The following is a 20461-nucleotide window of genomic DNA, read 5'->3' as shown; positions in this document are numbered from 1 at the left end:
TTTCCCAGAAAACTCATTTTTGTTTTATGTCTACGCTGACTCTAATAGCCCTCATGGAAAACTCTGTCTCTCTGAGAGAAATGCTTTTGTTCAACTAAGCTAACAGAATGAAAGGGGACGCTTGTTTGTGATGTACATATTCTGATCTGACTGCAGCTGAGGCTGAATGCTGCGCCACACTAATTGGAAAATCATCAACGGAAGATTGGCACGAAGCTGTAAATGGAGAAATGTTTAATTCTTTCATTTAATCTAGTTTTGACACAGTTCTAAGGCCTCAGTTAATCACTCAGACATAATCCTTTGAGTACTTTGGGTAACAGCCCATTCATAATTCCTGATAGAATCATAAAATATAAAGGAGCTGCAGTCACACAAACTCCGCTTTGATTCCCTTATGATTACCTTCCGCAAATTACTGAAAAAAGCAGATGACATCGTGTTAACTGCTGGATCTCTGTATGACTTTGGGGTAAAGAGAGGATCTCTGTCAGTACATCTTTGATACATGACTAGCACACAAATAAATCTAAATTTACAATGCATGAGAAATGAACCACTCTGAACACATGCAGAGCTGCGTGTCGTCATTCACAACACCCGCGGCAACACATGAGCCATTAGCGTCCTCCGTCTGGCTGCCAGCCTTGTTCATCTCACATAGCGTTTACGCATTGTCTACTGCTGTTTGTCGAAAATAGAAGAGGAGCAAGCACACTGCTTCAGCTTAATTGTGACATGCCACTGCTGGGGCACTATGAAATCAAAGAATTACTCACCAGCCTGGAATCTATTCACAGCATAATCTGGAAAGAAAGGCCAAGGATTTAGATTCTAAAAATGTCTGTGATTATCAGAGCACTACACCTATCAACAGAGCCAGAAAGCATCAACAGCGAAGGAAGATTGAATTTCTGGTTTACCGTCCTCAATGTAACTTTCTGTCTGATGAGAGACGTGAGATAGTTTGTGAGATGTCTGATTTCCAACTGTTTCATTCTTAAATGGGGGAATTTTGCCAACGTTTTCAGCTAAATGAAAAATGAGTTGCGAGACTTTATGTGCTGTTGAAGCTGAAGTTTATTTTGCCTCATTTTATTTATCTGCGGCAGACTGAAAGATGTTAGCATGTAGCATTCCTCAAACTGACGCTGACGGATGACTAATAACGAAGCAAACAGAATTTGTGGAGCAAATAAGCACATCGTTTTTTTTCTTACAATAAAAGATTTTCTTTTCTTCTTCAAATATTTTAAATCAGTAATACTTTTTCCACACATGCTGTCATGTAGGCTTGGAGTTTTTTCATTTTAAACTTCATTTTGTGTTTACTTGTGTTGTGTTTGACTAAGATTTACACTGAAGTGTGACAATCACAGACAAAATAGGAAATCAGGAGGGCAAACACTTTCTTACACCTCAGTATTTATACAGGAAGTTTGCAATCAAAAAATGTGAGAAGTTTGGCCCAGGGGCCACAAGAGGCCTTCAGGCTACTTTTGTGCACCAGCACAAAATGGAGAACTTTGACCAAGATGGAACTTTGGAATGGATTTTGTTTTGGACAGCCGGGGAGCGCTACAGTTGATTCATGTTTTAGTTCTAAACTGAGCTCAGATAATTCAGTTCAGTTCATTAGTTCATTTTCTACAACTCCTTCTAGAGTTTCATGTGTGGGTTTGTGTTCGACTTTAGTGATCATTGGAAGACAGGCCCTCCACACCCTGGACAAGACACCAGTCCATCACAATGAAACACAAAGACAAACAGAAGAAACAAGTATACACACACACACACACACACCCACACCCACACACACACACACACACACACACCCACACACACACACACTCACCAAGAGAGAATCCACACAAACTGGACTCTGGGAAAGCCCAGTGCATTAAGGCTCAGCTCTACTTATCTTTCCACTTGAACTCAGTCCAGTTCTATTCAAATTCCAGCCCAAGTTTGTCTCATTTATCAGCAGAATCTGATCCCGATGTTAACGTTCTGATGACGGCACATCATCAGAACGTTGCCGTCCCTCATGTTTAAAACTCCCAGTGCATTTGGACGAACTGGCTGCATCAGAATGATGACAGAGTTCAGTTCTGGCTCCAGCTTCGCTTTTGTTCTGAAAAAACTCGCGGTTTGTGATCCTGGCACATCAAGTTGTATGATGTTAGAGAACAAAGTGTTCATAGTGGCATGTTTATTATACAACTATGAATTAATAATAGAATATAGAAACCCTGTCATGTCCATAACTTAAGGAAGGCTTCAGCTAAAGCCTTCCTCTTCAGGAAGTCATCACAACATGGCTCTTCCATTAACCCTTTAACAACATTTTTCCCAAAATTTCACTGAGAGGTAGCTGCTTTGATGAACTCAGCAGATCCACAGTTTTACCAGGTGTTTGCTAATTGCTGACAGCTAGTCTGAAGGAGCTGAGTGGGCCGTCATGGAGGTGGAAAGGAGGAGCTTCTTCTTGAAGGCAGAGAGCTAGGTCTACCCAGGCATTTTGCACAGTTGAATGATTCCCATGGAGATTGAAGGATTTCTCAAACTTTACATGATACTGCCCCTTTAAATAGAAATGGATTCAAGAGGCTAGCCTATTTCTAGATTTGGAGCCATTCTCAAGGAAAAGGAGTAACGTCATTGGTGACTGGATATCAAATAGGATGTGGACTTCTGATCCAGGTCTGGTTGTGACACAAAATTCATTAGAGAAGTTTTATTGAACTTCTTACTTCTTATAGCAGCTAATCAGTCGCCACTGAAGCTAATAAAGGTCACAGAGAGGTCAGGATGGAATGAAGAACCAGTGGTGACGACCGGGATGTTCAGACGTGTGTTCGGAGTGAATACGAGTCTTGGGCCACACTGTCTGCCCACACAGCTCATGTCCATCACATAAACAGAGTAAATTTGTTTGCATGCCCCTCAACATTTGGGCTTGTAAACACTTCCAGCTGGTTCTCAGATCACTCGGACTGTTTTGTCCACAAGGTCCTACTGGCCTGGAAGCAGATTTATTCCTCCATAGAGCCAACAGCAGTGTGATTATTTTTCTCGCTTCTGGCAGAGCTGAAAATTACAGCCTCTTCTGGTTAAACAGAACTTTGAACTTGCTTTTCACAAACAGAAAGTGTGCGTACGAATGTTGATGTAGAGCTAAAGACTCAGATCCCGTCACTTGTAGTAATGGGAACAGATTTATTTAAATGCCAGCTGTAAACTGCAGTTGTACATGTTGAGTTTTGATTTAAAACAAATCTTGACTATTTATCGCCCCTTGAGTACTTCAGGGACGCAACATATTTTGAGACCCAGTCATGCAATTTTATATTTTTATTCTCCAAAATACAAACCTGTGTTCAACAGAGCAGCATCATATAGCTCAACACAAACAGTAATTTCTGATATAAATTACATGTTCAGATTATTCAGATTATAATTATGCTGTGATTGTTTTGTCTTTAAGAGACTTTTTATAAGATTTACACCAACGGTGTCCAAACTGTAGCCTGGGGTCTCTTTGTGGCCCTTGGACTGGTTTTGTGTGGCCCCACCAACTGCAATTTAAGAATGATCCAAATCTCACCAGTCCAGCACAGGTAGTTGATTCAGATTTTAGATTTTTTTTATTTGTAATCAGGGTAAAATTATTACTGACATAAGTTTTTTTCAGATGGGAAACGTTAAGTACGACACAAAGTATTCACTGTTTTATAACCAAGCCTTTAAAACAAGCAGAACTGCATCGACCCCAAGACTTTTACTGGAACGCTGACATTTCTGCTCCCAAATCAGCTTTCATCTTATTCATTAAGCCTGGAGAAGTACAGTCGGTGACTCGGAAGAAAGTGATCCAAATGTTGTTCTTTTGCTGAGAATTAATTTAATAAACTGAACCCCCTAAAATGGGAAAAGTAGATGTTTTTCTTTTAATACAGATAACATGCAAAATTATTTTTAAGTTTTTGATCTACGTTGAGCAACATGCCTTTCCTACAAAATAAGGAATAGAAAATGAAAAGAGTGATTTAATTGATCTTGTTTTTTTGTAGTTTTATTCTTGGCAGGATGCTTGACTCGACAATTTTGGCCTTCGTGACAAAAGTTTTGGACATCTCATGGTTTAAACAGAGTTGGAAGTTGGTGTGAACTTTGAATCTTATCTCTTCAATTTTGAGTCTTTCTTGTGTTGGTTGATGTTCTGTTTGCTGGTTGCTTTGTCTAATGTCTGCTGTGTTTCTCTTCAGTTATGAACTCCTATTGCAGATGGTCTTCAACTGCAGTCCAGTACCTTTCAGATGTGTTCTGATCCAACACACCTGAACCAAAGGGCTGAATGACTTCCTCAGTCAGTTGACTCAGCTGTGAACAGAACCACAAGCCCATAAGATAAGTTTGTTTCAATAGTCACTGCATTATTTGTGTGCTTCGTACAAAGACAGAACATCACCAACAAACAATCCCAAATTTAAGAGAAAAATAAAAAAGGGGGTGAAATCAGGCTAAATATGCCAACCCGTTGAAAATACTGGACAATTTTACCACCTTTGAGCTAAACCATGGACTGATATAGAGAAATTGGATGAAAATGTAGGTGGTGAAATGGCTGAGAGAGAGCTCCAGCACTGCTCAACAACTCTGAGGGAAATGAAATGCTAATATTTAAAAGGAGAAGTGAGTGGTCCCACCTGCGGTCAGGCTGTAATAGGCCGCTGCATAATGCATGTAATCCAATGAGCACACAGTAAGGGCTGGGGTTTTTAATTTAAGTCCTCCGTCAGTATCTATTAGAGACATGCTCTCTGACTATCCATCTGCTGACACGGTGGGCCTAATTATCACAGCAGAGGACGGGGAGCAGAAAGCTTTGCTTGGCTTGCTGTTTCACAGCACTGTGCTGCTGGCGCTTCGTAATATCCAACTACTCTTCCCTCCAAGGATTCCTGCAACACGCACATGATGAAACGACAACACTGCAGGTTTGAACGTCTTCCCAAGGCTAATCCACACTTCAAATAAATGTTTACTCAGTCGAATCTCTTGTAGTCTGTTATGAGCTTCAAAATATGATTATGTTCGACTACCCCAGCAGCCCTCATTGCCGTCCTCCGACAACAAACTCGCTCGTTTTCAAGAAGTTATTTTCGAAGCAATGTGCTGATTTGGAAACCCCATTTGGTGAGGTTCCAAAGGCTGGAAATTCTCTCTGGAAGCCATTCTTACAGCGTCAACATCACCGCAGCAGAAGGTTGGAGGCTCACATGCCTCAGCCGCCTCGCGCACGTGTGCCAGTCATTAACATTCCACTTCAGGGAAGTTCTGTTTCTGCAGTTGACTAGTAAGCCCAGGTTCAGGTGCAGATTAAAACTCTGCTTCAACCTCAGTCTGTGAATTTTTGCCAAATCACAGCTCTGTGGTAGCTCTCTGACTTTATTAATGTCCATGTTTAAATGGTACAATATAGAAGGGAGAAGAAGAAGAGGAAAACAATTGAGAAATTCAGGGCGTTCACACCAGCCCTGTTTAATCCACTTTATTGGAACTTGGATTTGCTGGTTTGGCACATTTGGGGAGGTGAGAATGTGAAATGGCACAGGGCATTCTGGGTACACACAACTAAAACAAACCTGTGAGCCTAGTGCTACCAGGAGAAATGACTCATGGTCTTTAGCCAAAGACAAAAGAGAAATCCTCCAACAGCTAAAATCTGACACCACCCCATTTACATTTTCTGAAAAAGGAAGTTGTTTTCGGCGTCTTCCGAGACTTTTGGCGTTTCCTTCTGTGGTTTTTGGTACAGAAGAACCACCACAGGTGAGGAGGGGAACAGGTTTTTCAGAGGATTTGATTCGTTTTGGACGGAGCAACATGGAAGCGAACAGCTAGGAGTGGAAATGTAACAAATGTAAATTTGTTCCCCAATCAAATGGAGTCCACGGCTCCACCAGGTGTGAAATCGTCCTCTATCTCTATGGATTTTCCCCAGCAATTTGCATCAAGCTTATGTTGCTATGAAAAGTGAAATGCAGTCAATTATACATTTAATGAAAGATAAAGTTAAAACCAAAAAGAAATCCTACGGATGGTGTCAAAGTGCACAGGGCAGATGATTTCACTCAGTTATTCTGACTCCATCATTTCTTTTGAAGGGAGTGAAGATCTTCTACTGCCAACTGAGATTACCTTCAAGAAAACACAGACTGTCATCTTTACTTCATCGTTATCAAATGGGTTTCACCAGTAAAGATATTGCTGTTTGTACGATTGCACCTGGACTAATCACTCACCTTGTCATCAGAAACAAATGGAGCACCAACAAACACAACAAGACAAATAACCAAGAGGCTCTGAGACGAAAACAGTAGATCTTAATCCCATTGACGAATTATTACCAATTAGCATAAATCTGAAGTACCAGCATTTGTCAAAGGATGTGGCTCAAACATATGAAATATTTAGTACTGAACTGAATCATTTCATAAAAAATTTTTTGAAAAAAAAGGAACATTGAAGCAGTGAAAATTTCTGTCCGTCTTCATGAGTGTATTAGCATACTGTCCACACATTGCTGTGCTCTGCAATCAGTCATGAGATGCTTAACATGGCCAGCGGTTTTAAAGTGCTCATTCACATTCATAGCAACTGCTTCCATCTAACATAACATGCTTTTCTTTACAAAACCAGGGGAGTTGATGTGATCAGATACTGATCTAATGCGCTGTTCTCACAGCACAAAGGCTTCACAGCCTGGAACTACATCAAATGTTTTTTTTTTTTCTTTTATGAAATGTGAAATTGCCTTGAGAGCTCTCAGTTGAAAGCTTAGAGGTCAGCGGAATCTGGTCGTCTTTGGCTGACTTGCTCTCAGAAGTACTTCTGCCTGTTTTCAACCCATTTATTGAAAACAGCTCTATTTATCTTTAAAGGCGGCAGCGCGCACACGGATGTTTGAGATCAGAGACAACCGGTAGTTAAGGCCAGTTTGATGGATGCTGTGACACTTCTGTTTTTATACCTGTGGCTACAGGGAGAAGAAAACATCCTCTGGATGAAAGGACCACATTCAGGATCTGTGAAATCTGAATGTGATTCCTACAACAGTTTACAAAGTGGAAGTCATGTTTGTTGATCACTTTTTTCAGTTTTATTCATTTAATTGGTAAAAAAAAAAAACAAACAAATTTAAAATAAACTTGCAGTATCTTTATCTTGATCTGCCAAGATGAGCTTTAATGAGTGTCTGCCCTTCCCCACCTTAGCGCCGCACAATTACTGTATTTTCCAGACTTTAAACCACTCTGGATTATAAGTCAAAAAAAATGTATTCTAGTCTAAATAGAGGCTCAGGAAGTTTATCCTGTTGAGAAAAGTAAGGTGCAGAAGTTAATAGACTTTAACAGACACACATCCCAGAAGATGTGTGCTTCACTCACCCTGTAATTACAACAAGCAACTGCTACCATTTTCAACTGTTAGCAGCTTAAAATAATACGTCAGGTTTACTTCAGCCTCGGCTCCCTGATTAGACATAATTAGAGGTTGGATTGGGCTTGGATTTTTTTTAGGTCCGATCTAAGCTCTAATTTAGTGGCTCTGGTCTGAATTATTAGTATAGAAACAGTCCTTGGACTAATAACTACACTCTCAGTTTAAGAAGAACATGTCAGAGTTGTGAAGCTTTGGAAAAACTCAGGCTGGAAGAATCTTGACAAACAATATTTAAGAAAAAAATAATTTCTTAAAATTTGATGTCCTCAAAAATAAAAAAGGTTGTTTCCCTTGAAGTTTCTATTTGACATCAGCAGGCATATGATTACACTGTCCCTCCAAACTAGTTCTGTGTTTTCCACCTTATAGCTGTTGATGTTGTCCAACCTACTTTTAGAAAACTGAGCATCTAAATCATCTTCCAGGCAACTGGTTCCTGTCTGCTTTGATAAATACCAACCTAGCTTTTGTGAAATGCATATTTAATCAAAATTTATGTAACATTTGCAACTCTAAATGATTAAAAAAAAAAAAAAAAAAAAAAAAAGGCTTCTTTGTAAATGTTGCGGGCTCCATAGTTACAATGTAAGCATTCTCAGATGATGTACTGTGACATGTTAGAAGACTTACTGGGTGAAACTGATGTCTAATTTACATTCAGACTGGAGCTTAAAGGTTCATTTAAATAGACACCTGCAGAGGAGAGGACAAAGTGATGATGAAGCGCTACCTTCATCCTCCAAAACCAGCTGCTATAAATAGGATTGTACATTTATAGTTTAAAGACGCCCCTTCTGTGGGATATTTCCATTAAAACACGTCAGAAGTCCAATTAGAGTTATGGAAATTCTGTCAGGAAAATGACCTTCGGCTAACAGAAGCAACATTTTTGGGTGCACTTGGATTTCATGTAAATTTCTGTGGGTCATCATGTAAAAGTTATTTATGCTGTCAGTCTGAATCAGGATGCTGTTCACATTGAGGTTTATCTCTCGGCGGCCGGTGGAAAACAGGAAATGTGTGTGTGTGTGTAAATGGGAGACAAAGCTCAACAATTTTGCATTCAGAATGATTCATTTGTTCGAGGGCTGACCCCTCAGTCACCAGTCTACCTCCATCTAATCCTGTCCTTCATCTGCTCTCAGTGCCTTTACATGTCGCTTCCCTCACCTCGTCTCTTCCAGGCTCCCGACTCCCAAATCCTGTTACATGTTTCAAAGCCTTTTCTCAGTTTCTCCATTCAGTTCGTTGTTTTCAGTCTACTAAGGAATTTGCATGGTTTCGCTTTGAATTTTAACATGTCACACAAGTCAGACATCTTTTCTTAAATTCCATCTGTTCCACTTCTATTTTTCTTTCCTTTTCCAATCTGTTCTGGTGGGTGAAAGCTTCCCTGCGATTTCTCCTGGAAACTCGGTGAGTGCTAATCTTTTCTAAGCAGATTTAAGCCTTACAAAATCTGTCCACAGGCAAGGTGAGCTCTGTCTCTTTAAAGGTGCTTGCAAATCTTTTAGAAATCATCTAAACACACGGGGCCCAATAATCAGGGTCAGGCACCGGGGCCAGCAGGCAGCGCTGCTCCCTGCAGAGAGCCATGTTAAAGAAATGCTCCTTTCTTCATCAGCTGTTGGGTTTAAGCTTTAGTGAGGCCTTTATTTGCTGCACTTATTTTGCCCAGCAGACAGAAAAATAAACCCTTTTTATTTTTGCTTTGAGGAAAAAATATTTTCATGATTGAAACTAATGGATAGAAATGTTACAATAATCTAGCCCTTGGGTTAATATTGAATTTTGTTCAAATTTATCAGAAAAATATCCAAGGCAGTGAGCTCTTTTGATAGGCGCTGCATGTGGAGAATAATTTTGGGCTTAAAACCAAACAGATGATCTGATGTGAGTAAATCAAACTTACCTGAGAAAAGCTTTCTGTAGTGTAGGAAATGTTAACATCTGGGCTCATGCAGGCAAACGCTTCAAATGGACAACGCTACTGTAACAGTCACTCACTACAGATGAAGAAAACTGTTATCTAACAGGCTTGTATATTAATATAACTTAATGTTCCATAAAAAATAAATGAAATCTAATAATGAGTGAGTTACCCTGTGATGAGTTAATGGGAGACAGTTTCATAGAGCCGTCACTGATCAATTACAATGTTTTAGTGTGTACTTGTTCCTTTGCATAAATCTGCGTGTGCGTGCGCACAGGACTCAGGCTGCACGATAGGATGTGACTAATGAACTGTCGCTTTCACAAAGACTCACAACCGTGCACAAACACAATATATTAGCAAATGTCAGCGTGCTGCGGAGCACTCACGGTCTTTATGAGGACAGTCATTTGTCAGCTTCTGAGAGCGTTCGGCAGCTTTCCTCTGGTGCCCGACTACTTATTCAGATGTAGATTAAGTTGGAGATCATTCCAGGGCAACATGGTTTCAAGTTGGCATTTAGGGGAGCAAAGGGTCATATTATTATTTATAGGCTATTAAAGAGCGTCTTGATGGTAAGTAGTGAAATATTATTCCCAGAGGAGCTGAATGGGGGAGTGGCTACCAGTGCAGAAACTCATGACTGGAGTGTACAAGGGAGAACATGGGACTGAAGCGAATCTTGACAAACATACAAGAGCCAGGGCATTTAGAGATTTACAAACCAGGAAGAGAATTTTAATATCGATCCTAAATTAAATTGGAACCAAGTGCACCGGAGTAATATGCTCATATTTTCATTTGCCAGTTGGAAATTGGGCTGCAGTGTTTTGCACAAGCTGTAGGCGTGACAGAGAACCCAGGCCAACTCCTAGTAAAAGGGAGTTGTAGTAATCCAAGCATGAGGTTATAAAGATAAGATTATTAGTCCAAATAGGAAATTCAGGCTGTAAAGACCGAAAGAGGATCGAGTCAAAATAAAAGTTACAGACGTGAAAAACAGGATAAAAAGACAGAGCAGTGCAGAAAAAACATAATACAAGCTAAACTGGAAATATAAATATGACAATATAAATGTATAAAAACTTACACACATGTATATAAATATATATATATAATTTAATGTGAAAGACCAGCTCCAAAGTGATATGCAATTGTGACGTCGACACAATTGCACCAAAAATTGTACATTATTCAAAACGTGATAAAAGCGATGTGTGTTAAAGTATTGGTAAGACGTGATTATAGATGAGAAGATCTGTTATTTTGTTTGGGTTAATGTTGGTATTTGGAGTCTTGATGCTGAAATCTCTGATATATAAAAAAAAATTCTGATGGCTGTAAAAGCAGAACTCTACATGAGCTCTGGCACATCTGGAGGGTGAACAGCATATGTTTTTATTGCAGCATCTCAAATTGTTCTTACGCTCAGTTTAGGGGATAAAATATCAATGATTCCTCCCAGTTCAAAGCACTGAAGAAATTACTTTCACTAAATATTATTAAACAACACTGTTTGTAATGCCTGCTCCCTGCTACTCATCGTACTCAATCAAGTGTATGAATATATGAATACACACGCTACCCCCCCCCCCGCCCCCCCACACACACACACTTATCTTCACCTTCCATTCATCTTTCATTCATTTCTTCAGCCCAACTCTAACCCTAACCAAAACTCAATTCACACCTTAGTCCTAAACCTGACCCAGAAGCAGCGTTTCCCCTTGTGGGAATCAGGCTTCGGTATGTGTCAGAATAATACAATAATACAATAATACATCAAATACATGGTACACACACACACACACACACACACACACACACACACACACACACACACACACACACACACACACACACACACACACACACACACACACACACACACACACACACACACACACAGTCCATGCTGTAATTACTCATAAAAACAAAACAAAGGCAAAATACACAAAGCTGTTGCTGCCCATCAGTCTACAAAGTCTGCAAGGCCTTTCTCCAAATAAATTGGAATCCATCCATCCCCGGAGAGAAAGATTAGACACAGGAGGAAAAATATTTAGGGATATTGCCAATGCGTTCAGGCAAAACGATGATAATCAACAGACCCAAAAGCTCCATTTCAGACGCTACAAGTCTGAGTATGTGAAATGTTTATGAGGGGCCATTTATTAAAACACCAAGCAAGTATAGCCTGGTTAGAAAGGCTGAAGGACAAAGTGCAAAGTTAAAATGAAACAAAGCATTAGATTTATGGAACAATGTTCTTTTTACAAGCATAGATGTTTGGCCATAATACACAGTACAACTGCAGCCCATCAGCATAAACATCTGAAAGCTAATGTGGAGCAGGGGGGAAGAGACTGGAGACAAATGATCCACCGTCCGAAGTTTGGTCATCACTGCAGCTGCTCTGCAACACAAAGGCTGCAGAAAATATTCAAGGTGTTGAAAGGCCTGATGTTAAAGAGACAGTGTTGTGTTTTTTTTATTTTCTAATACAAACAAGTAACTGTTTCCTTCAGTTGTTATGAAAATGTTCTAAATAAAAAGACATTTCGTCATTTCATAAGTTATCGTAATGAAATTTTGCCTCCGTCTCTTTAAGAAACTCCTGCTCTTTTTGAAACTCCATCTTCAGGAAGTTATCACACCATAGCTTCTCTAATTACCCTTAAAAAAACATCTTTACCAGCATTGAGAAGTAGATCATATAATGAGTTCAGCAGACACACAGTTCCACCATAATGCAGGACAATTCCATGTCCCTGTTCATGTTCCCTGTCCCTGTTTATGTTCCCTGTCCCTGCATTATAACATCTAACCTCAAAAAAGTCGATTTCACATAAAACGGTCCCTTTAAGACCTAATCCTCTCCAAGCTACTGCAGAGGAATATTGAGAGACCTGTAAAGCAAAGGATTTGAATGGCATTACTTACAAATGTACACTTTGCTGTTGATCACAGGAGGCATGTTGTGAATAAAACATCTGCATGGCAGTTTTTCAAAATACTGATTTCAACACAACTAAAACAACCACCTCACTCTAGAGTCAAAACTTATCACAAAATGTATTTTAAGCAAATGTATTTTCAGAATTTCAGTTTGCGCAATTGTATGGTCAATGGAAACGCAAACTATTGTAATGAGGTTAATGGTTAAAAAGCTCAAGGTGTGTGAACTGACTGGACTTCCCCTCTAATCTTCACCTGGCTGCCTTTGAGTTGAGTTAATATGTTCCTGATTTCTCTTTTGTCTCTATAGTCAAGTTCAACAAAGCTTTCTCAGGATGACGGAAACCGGGAGTTGTATAAATCCTGCTGATTGGCCAAATGTGCAGCATTTACTATTATGCATGAAGTTAAGGACTCAGAGAGACACATGGCCAGATGACTTGATACCATGCAGACTGCAATACATAAAGCTCAGAGTGTCCAGGTTTTTGTTTGACTCCTGGGTGAGGTGTCCTTACAGTAAGTTATAGATACACATCAGTGTGTTTGTTCTTTGTCCTCAATATCGTTTTTTGCGATGCATTAACACATCCTCGTTGTGGAGATTTCCATCTCCCTCCTTCAGGCCTCAGCTCTCCCCCGAGCGCGTGCATGCAGGCCAGGACAGATGGCAGTGTGATGTGCTCTCACTCAGCAGATGCACACTAGCATTAATCATGAAATAAAATATTCAAATAGAGCTTTTAACTCTTGCGAGGCATGCGGGGCTTCCTGGAAGAAGTGGCTGCTTATTTCCTCTTGATCATTTCAGATCAGCTGAACTTTTCATATGATTCTGATGTAAACAGCTCACGTTTGCTGTGGTGAGGTTGCATCATCAGTAAGGCATTTGCTGTGAATAAAGTTTATTATTATTCTTATTCTTCTTATTATTAAATTATTTATTTATGTAATTTTTACCTCTTGAGTAAACAAATGAAAAATACACACAATGCTCAAAGCAGCAGGAATTCTGAGTCAGTTCTATTCTTGAGGAGCCTGCCAATGTTGGAACGCTAAGCCTCTGCTGACGTCTTCATCAGGAATCTGATCAAACGCCTGCTAGATGTCTTACCATTAATATTTTCAAGCATTCCTGTTTTTTGCCACATCAATAATTTATCTCAGTAAACTTACACCCTGCACACTGCTCTGCTCAAATAGGACAAATTCTTTGTGCTGCACTGCATTTCAACGCCAACAGGAAGCTGACAGGAAGGTTAGCGCGGCAGTTAAACGTTGAGGCGTTTGAGGCGAATGGGAATCTATAACTACCATAAACATAATGAGGTCATGACGAACTCTAGAGTTCAAACCTTAGTAGGTGTTCTTTTATGTTATTCTCATCATTCACGAATAGCACAAATGTAGCTTTACTCACGTTTCTAGTTCAAGCTGAGCTTTTTCGACATCATGACTTGAATGTTTGAGTCATCTAATTTCACTAAATGTTCCTTATTACCTGATGTGATAATGCAGCAGTTATTAATATTTGATTCTAATAAATATCACTGGCCATTTTTTTATTATTGTACTTTTTGGAAATGAGAGAAGTGAAAATCAAACATAAAGGTTTAGTTCTTTATCAAATCACACTCACTCATCGACTTGATTTCTGCTAAGGTTCCTCACACTATTTTACAGCAGCAGATAAAAATGGGAGCGAGAGACCAAGTGACAGTTTTCTATGTGAGTTGGAGGACGGGAGGGTTTTTTCTGAGAATCGATCTCAGCAGCCCTGGGCGGGCTCTGCAGGGGCAGAAAAAGTGAAAAATATTTCATTCAGTTTTAGGTGCTAGCTTATTGCTCTCCCATAGTGATGAGCATTCGGTCTCCACTTTGTCCCTGAAATGCCCCTGCAGTAAAACATCTTGTAAGTATGCCTGTGAGCTTTACAATGTCCAATTATATGAAAGCTGAGCTGTCAGCACAACTGCTGTTGGCCTTTACTTTCTGACAATTTAGGAAATATAAAATAACTCCTGCAGAGAGAATCTTTGTTCAGTTGAAGTTCAACACTTTCGTCGCTGGATGTTGAAAACACTCATCTTTATCATCAATAGAAAGTGACGTCACAGGAAGACAACCTGTTGGAACAGAAAGATGTTTGGAAAGAGTTTTTTTTATTATCGTCCACAGAATTAGTTGTTGTTGGAAAAGTGCCAAAATGTTGTACTGCTGAGTTTTTGTTCTAACATGAAAGTTAGGTGTGAATATAAATGAACCTGCAAACCACAATAAGTCAGTGTTGGGCTCCAATCTGGATGGCTAATAAGTTGCAGTTGTAATTTAAAAAAACAAACAAACAGAAAAAAACCCAAACAGAATTGAAGTACAGGGGGGGAAAATAGCTGACTGTGCTGAAACCATCCCACACAAGAAATCTAAAAATACCCAGAAAGCCTGAAAAATTTGGTTCAGTTCAAGCAGGAGCTCTGAGACAATCCCACACATTCCCCTGATAACTGCAGCCAGGCCGACTCAAAACACTAAAAACTGATCCATGGAGCAGTAAACCAGCATGCAGCCTGCAGTCACACATCTTCATGGTAAAGCTATTCAGAGGACTGTGGAAAACTAGTGAAGAACACAAAACACTCACACACCTCAGTGCAGGAACCCAGGAGGATTTTAAATGCCTGATATCAAATGCTACTAAAATTCAAGTCCCTGAACCTCACCAGCAAACTTTACTATGTGATTCTTAGAAAGTTCAGAGCTTCATCCTTGCATGTTCTTACTTCCAACGGAACAAACACAAGAGTGTGACCACAAAATGTTTTGACGTTATGCAGAAAACCCTGGATGCAGAACAGAATTCAAACTGAAACATGATCATAAATGAAGCACCACATGGCTCAGTGTTAGAGCAGCAGCAACATGTGGAGCCTGAAGTCACCAACGCAGTTTGGTCCTAAGCATTACTGCATGTTTGCCCTCACTCTCTCTGCCCTTCTTCCTGTCCAACAAGTTCAAGACTATTTTATATCAATTAGTGAGAAGACGGGAAAGAAAAATATCCATGAAGCAGACAAGCTCACTTCACTGGACTGTCAGTAATTATAATATTGTATGAAATCTGAATAGTTTGAATTATTTATAACCTCAGTCCTGTCTTGCTTTAAGGCCTGCTCTGTTTGGAATGGTGTTAAGCCTAAACAATGCAAAAACACATTGAGCAAATCTCTAGCAGTTGTTGGGCAAAAGACTCCAGCTTCACTCAATAAAACCATCGAGAATCAGAGACGGTGATGGAAGGAAGCATCTTCTGCAGTAGACTGTATTGCAGAGGCTTTGACCAAGCCAGTCCAAACCTGTAGACTGAAAATCTAAACCTGTAGACTGAGAATCTAAACCTGTAGACTGAGGTTTAGACTGGCTTACATTGGTTTAGAGTTTCAGTCATCCAGTAAATGTAACATCCTGATAGTTTAATGAACAGAAGCCAACTGACTCCTGTTGTTTCTTCAAGAAACAACATTAAACTGTCAGAGTAAAGCTGAGACCGTACGGCTGTATTTTCCCGTGGTTCTCAGAAGCACTGCAGGTATCCTCGAACAAAACAACTCCAATTGCGAGTCGATGTTTAATGTAGTACGAGTTATTAATGTTTCAATTGCCAGATGTCTGGGAGCCAATAAAAATCATGGTGGAATCAAAGTATCAACTGTGCCAGGCCAGAGTAAAGAACTTCTAATGTTTGATGGAAGAACAACAAGACTGGCTGAAGATATTCAGATTAGAAATGCAGAGCCGGTGTTGCATCTCTTCTTCCTAACCAGCACAGCATAAACTGATCTTTGCGGACAGGAAGCCGGAGCAGCAGAGGAAGAACATGTGAGCTCATTGTCTCTCTCCTGCTGTTTACTGTTTGAATACTGCCAGTCGGCTGGCAAATCTTGGCCCAGGCATTCAGTCTGTCAAGCTGTCTCCCTGCACTGCAGTTCTCCTCTAAAATTCAAATACAACGGAACAAAAATTCCAACTAAAAAGGGCAAAGTAAGGAAGTTATTTATCTAAGATGATTACACAGCTTGGAAGATGTACAGTAATGACACAGTACATCGCAGAAGTGTTAATAGAGCTTAAATTTCTTCCCAGATTTTGTTTTTACAACCTCAACCGCAATAAGTGTCATATTAGGTGTTTGGAGGCAGATGGACTCTATGTTTTTTTTTGGGTGGTTTTTAAATAAATGTGTCCCAAAATTCAAAAATGTCAGCATTTATTTTCACTCCGACAGGCCAAAATCCACTGTAATCCTTTTTTACATTTTATTTTCCTAAGTCGTAAGCAGAGTTCAAACGTGCATATTAGTCTCAGCATAAATGCAGCAGTTCTGCTTCTGGCCTCAGAAGTCTGTTCTGTCAACTAGCATGAAGACAAAAAAAAAAATAAAAAGCTGGGGAGAGGCGTAAAGCAGTGATAGGTTTTGGAATTAGAATAATGAAAATAAATTTGCTTAATGGAAACATGCTAATTTTTAAAAAATGAAACATGGTTTGTGATAAAAAGTTTTTTGCGTTAGGATAAGACGGTTTTTCAGCTGTATCACAATTAGTGTTGTGTAGATTTGCAAAGGAAACACATTATTTGCTTCACATGAGTCATGTGATCAACAACCGGATGCTACTACTGGCAGAAATGACGAAAAAGAAGGCAGGAAGTAGGAGGATGATGACAGCGCGACACGGTTTTTTTAAATGACATATCGCGTGACCAAACTTATTCACGTGTGATTTTAATTACGTTATTTAATGGAAAAACTGGCAATTTTGAAATTGTGGTTTTTCAACATTAGTAGAATATGAACAAAGTTTTGTGTAAATTTGTAATGGAAACCCAGCTATTGAGAGTGAAAGGCCTGGTCAGATACTCTACTGGAGTATGGATGCAGTTTTTGATAGTTCCAAGGTTTACTTTGGATTAGATGGAAGTTCAAAAGCAGAAGAAATCAAATGCAGAGTGTATTTAGTTTTAATTGTTATTTAGTCCAAAGTTCTTAATGCATGTAAAACAATTTCAATTGTTCCAATAACAATTTCATTTCCCATGTAACAAAGAAGAAAAAAACCCAACAACTTCCTGGGGAGAAGCTGATGGATGAATCATTCTAGCAACCTGAGAGTATCAAATGTTTTTCACCTTATGCAACCTTCCTGAAGATTTAAGAGCAAAAAGCAGCAAATCAGTAGTGAAATCATTCATGAGGCTTACATGGAGACATGGAGAGGATGAGATCTTTGCAGATTTAATGCAGATCATATATTTTGTGGACGTTTGAAAAATCTGCTTGGCTTCTGAAGAGAGAAACTCCTGTCTATAAGCAAGAGGGCAGACAAAACGATTCAGTTTGCTCTTGCAAATAAGAGCGGTGGGAAAAAAAAATGGTCACAATGATTAACAGACATTGAGCTAAACGGGATGAGTCTGGTGTGTGATGGTTTTATGAACTTTCTCGTTTAGAGTGGAGGCTGATACAGGATAGGGTTGAGGTTTTGTGGAGATAAAGTAATTTTTTAAATGTAATACAGTTGCATCCGCTAAATGTGCTCAGGTAAGAGCATAAGAACACATAGTTAAAAACTACATGAAAGTAGAAATGTGGACCATTCATGTGAGTAAATAACGTCAATCATCTGTAGAATAATTATGACAAACAGAGAAGCTGGTCAGAGTGGATCTGGATGGAGCTAATCCAGAACAATTCTGGAAGAAAACTTGACCCAGAAGAACTTTCATGACCCCCAGAGGAGGAAAACCTCTCACTTTGAACAACCCTGTTCATGTGTTGGAATATCTTCATTTACACTCATAATGTATGTTTTTGTGCAGTTATTTTCTCCTTACGACTGACATTTTTCAAACAGACACATTTATTTTATAGCACATTTCAGCAATAAGGCAAACAAAGTGCTTTACATCTTAAAAACACAAACATGCAAAGCCATAAAAAAAAACACCGTACAGTCAACAACTGAAAAAACCAGAAACAAACATTACTTTTTGATGAGTGCTATTGTCAAAATCATAAATACACATAAAATATTTTGGCCAGTATGGTTGAAAAACAATTTTAAACAGGTGAGATTTTATTCTAGATTTAAAGGAATTCAGCGTTTCAACTGTTTTGCAGTTTTCTGGAAGTTTGTTCCAGATTTGTGGTGCATAGAAGCTGAATGCTGCTTCTCCATGTTTGGTTCTGATTCTGGATGCAGAGCAGAACCAGAACCAGAACCAGAACCAGAAGAAGGTTGATACAACACCAGCAGATATTTAATGTATTGTGGTTTTAAGCCGTTGAGTGATTGATAAACTAAAAGTATCTTAAAGTCTGTTCTCTCAGTGAAGGACTGTAGAACTGGGTGATGTTCTCTATCTTTCTCCCAGTTTTGTTTCTGTTCAGCTGGAGAAACGGCTTTATTTGTTTCATTATAATTTTAAAACAAGTATTTTGACACCTATTGTACCCCAAGTTAGAAATGAAATATTACTGCTGTCACGGAAACAATTTTCTGTATGCACATGTATAAAGTTACGGCCATATTCGAACAACATGAGGCACATAAAAATTGCTGCGTTTTTTGTATTATAAATTAGAGCAAACAGAGAACAGCTCCCTGGATTTGCATAGAACTCCACGTAGATGAGCTCCGGTTCTGTGTCTCAGTAAGCCAGATATTTCATTAGCCCGGCTGACCTACATTCTCCGCTGGTTGTGGATTAGAGAGGCTCGACCTTCTGCTGTCGCTCTTGTGATTTCACAATATCCTGTGTGAACAACTGCAGCCACAGCAGCCATGATTAGTGGCTCACGCTGCTCTCTGAGATCCCTGTGGAGTTCAGGCCTGTGATACTTCAGAGCCCTCATCACCACATGATGCGCTGTTAGAAACAAAGAACTGCTAAATGAGGTGTCTGTCAGAAGTGGTCTATAATTTACTCATTAATGAGGACAAAACAGCTTCATACAGCCAAATCTGAAGAAAATGAAAGTGCTTCCCTATTTTTTTGGAATGCTTAAATCTAGAGAAATAATAATTATTAAACTATATATATACTTCTTCCTGAAATTATCTTTGATTTTATTACGTTTCAGAAGTTGACTAAATTTAAAATGACTGAAGTGGCCATCTGGACGGCCATCTAAACATCCAGCACTGCGATGTTTGTTATCCGGTTTGAAGTCGTCTCAGGTGAGTCCATCAGCTCAATGCAGAGCGAGCTGCTGTACGTACCAACTGAAAAATAAAGTTCTGGTTTGAAGCAGTGCTGGATTTGTTCTGAATGGATGTGTATCAAACTGACAACTTTTGTGCAATAACACCTGCATTGTCACATAGCTATAAGTATAAGGTTTGTAGGATTGTTCAGATTTTTATTTATTTATTTTTTGCCATTTTAAGATTTGCTTGAGCAGCAGTTGATGCTTTTAGAAAGGATAAGTCGTTATCCTGTTGTTGATAACTACTGCAATGTATTTCATTTCCACAGAGGTGCAGTTTTTGTCATTGCATTATCTATAAAATCTATTGCTCTGTGAAATTACAATTTTGTGGAGCAACTCCTCAACTCAGACCAAAAAATCTAAAATGGTGCTGTTGTAATATCTTCATTAATACTCAGTCCATTTCTCACTGTTTGCACCTCACTGATGGAAGGCAGCAACATTTGAAATGAATCAAATTCTGATAAATACCTTGTTATTTAAGTTGGATCTAAATTCGTTCCAGCATCCTCATTTTTCTCCCTGACGCAAATAAAAGGAAATATTATTATATTAAACATATATTCAAACGTTCTGCACAATTTTGATTAGATTGGAGTAAATGACAGAAATGTCTTTCTGTGAAATTATTATGTTTCTGAGATCTAAGGGTGTTTAGTTTAGTTCTGTTGCATTTCTGTCAATTTTGGAGGACAAATCATCAGGTTAGAAAAAAAAGCTGCTCTGCTATTTATGTAATTTAAATGATTCTTTTTGATATTTTTCCATAAACACTCTGTTTTTAGTACCAAGTA

The 20461-nt window shown here is 39.1% G+C and overlaps 1 protein-coding gene across 1 annotated transcript in view; it reads right to left on the bottom strand.

Moving 5' to 3' along the window:
• The window catches only part of LOC129363531 (carbonic anhydrase-related protein 10-like), a 70577-nt gene that overhangs the window by 10197 nt on the left and 39919 nt on the right, over positions 1-20461 (bottom strand). The gene's annotated exons all lie outside the window — the stretch shown is intronic.

The sequence above is a fragment of the Poeciliopsis prolifica genome, unplaced genomic scaffold (genome assembly GCF_027474105.1).
Source record: "Poeciliopsis prolifica strain line A6 unplaced genomic scaffold, Auburn_PproV2 SCAFFOLD010, whole genome shotgun sequence".
Taxonomy (NCBI): Eukaryota; Metazoa; Chordata; class Actinopteri; order Cyprinodontiformes; family Poeciliidae; genus Poeciliopsis; species Poeciliopsis prolifica.
The sequence above is the reverse complement of the archived record's forward strand: the minus strand, read 5'-3'. Positions and strand labels throughout refer to the sequence as shown.